Source organism: Oncorhynchus nerka, unplaced genomic scaffold (assembly GCF_034236695.1).
Source record: "Oncorhynchus nerka isolate Pitt River unplaced genomic scaffold, Oner_Uvic_2.0 unplaced_scaffold_5178, whole genome shotgun sequence".
Classification (NCBI taxonomy): Eukaryota; Metazoa; Chordata; class Actinopteri; order Salmoniformes; family Salmonidae; genus Oncorhynchus; species Oncorhynchus nerka.
In genome coordinates this window covers 9,832-11,900 of record NW_027036129.1, presented here as the reverse complement: position 1 = coordinate 11,900, position 2,069 = coordinate 9,832, and positions in this window count along the sequence as shown.

Genomic DNA, 2,069 nt, shown 5'->3' with positions numbered 1-2,069 from the left:
ACTTATTCCTTACAGTTATGTCTGAATTATTCCACAAAAGAGCTTTATGAGGGGAAAAATTGTGCAGGAAACATATTTTCCAGGCCATTAAAGCTTGTTGGTGAAACCTAGCCAATTTAGCAGGTAATCTTTCAGTAATATAATTACATTTCAGTAAAATATGTAAGACCTCCCAATTTATTAAACACATTATTTGGAATGAAATACCATATTGAATCAGTATTGATCAAACATTTTTTCAACCAGTTTATTTTGAAAGTGTTATTTATATCAACAAAATCCAACACTTCTAGACCGCCTTCATCTCTTTTGCTAGAAAGGACAGATCTTTTCCGTTTGTGAGTCTTATTTTTCCAGATGAAGTCAAGAAAGGTCTTATTGATCTCTTTACAAGTAGCTGGATTTACATAACAATAATGAGGGGTACACAAACGAGACAATCCCTCCGCCTTGGACAGAAGTACACTCCCAAGTATAGAAAGATCTCTTTGTAACCAATTATTCAATATATTTTTAGTTCTCTTAATTTTAGTAGAGAAATTCAAATGTTGTCTGACTAAGTGGTTTTTTGACAGATGTATTCCTCAATATTTAACACAGTCCTTTACAGGAATATTTTCTATTTCTTTATCATCAGAGTCAAATAAACATAAGATTTCACATTTAGAAACATTCAGCATTAATCCTGATGCAATAGAAAATGCAGTTATAGCATTAAGGGCATGGGAGACCTGGTCTTTTGTCTCTTAAGAAAAGAGTAGTATTATCAGCCATTTGAGAATTTTATTTCTTTGTTAAAAAATGGTTAAGCCATACAAAATTGGCATTATTCAGAATATCTAGAGATCAAGTTCCACAACCAAGAATGAATAAAAATTGCGAAATTGGGCATTGCTGTCGTACACTTCTGTTGATACTAAATATTTAGGAAGTATTAAGGTTTAGTAGCACATAACTACTTATATCTTTGTAAAACATGCAAATGACTTTAATCAAATTTTCACCAAATCCAAAAAGCTTAAGAGACCTAAAGAGAAATTCATGTTCAATTGTGTCAAAGGCTTTACAGAAGTCCAAAAATAAGACAACTGAGTCAATTGCATCTGAATAATCTATAAGGTCCAAGACTAAACGAATATTAGAGTTTATGTGACGGCCCTTCATAAACCCTGTTTGAGTCTCATTTATAATGGTATCTAATTCCTTTCTTTAATCTTTCGGCATAAACCAGAGCAATCAATTTATAATCAACATTTTAAAAAGTAATTGGTCTCCAATTGTCAATGAGAGAAGGTTGTTTCATAGTGGAGACCATTTCCCCATTTTTAATGCAATCTTGAAACATATTGAAAATCGTGTCGTGTAGTAAGTCCCAAAACTGTCTATAGAATTCAACTGACAGGCCATCCGGGCCAGGTTCTTCAGTTGACACAGGTGAATCGCAAACTGAGTGGAAATCATCCTCAATTACAGGGACATAATTCTGAATGTGGCAAATGTAGCTTCCTAAAAGGTTTTCATGCCACCTTTACCAGTTCTGAGCAAAGAGGTGTTCCGCTCGGCGGAAATGACGCATCATTGATTTGATGTGAAAGGTCACGAAAATCTTCTCAACTTCCTTTCCTGCTAGCGGTGGCCACAGAATAGCACCAGTGAGTGAATTTCTCAACGCAATAATCTTCAACCATCTTGATAAATCCTGACGTTTACATACTTTTTAATTGTTTTTTACCCTAAAGTATACGTTTTAGATCCGGGTTTAGGGATAATTTCCCTACATTTGACATTTATATTGGAAAAAGGTGTACTTTTATATAGTGTCCGCTATCCATATAGCTAGCGTTTCAACATGGCAGCTTGCTTGATGAGGGTTCATGTCGATTCAAAACCAACCACTTCGGTTATGTAATTTATATAATCGGATAACCACAATGTGCTCGGTTAATGGCGTTCGGTTGCCTATTTAAATGTATGAATGTATACAACACCTCACCTGAATGGTAACGTTAATAAGCTAACTAGGTAAATAAACAGCGATGGCTGTCTAGCTGGGCTGGGCAATAGAACGG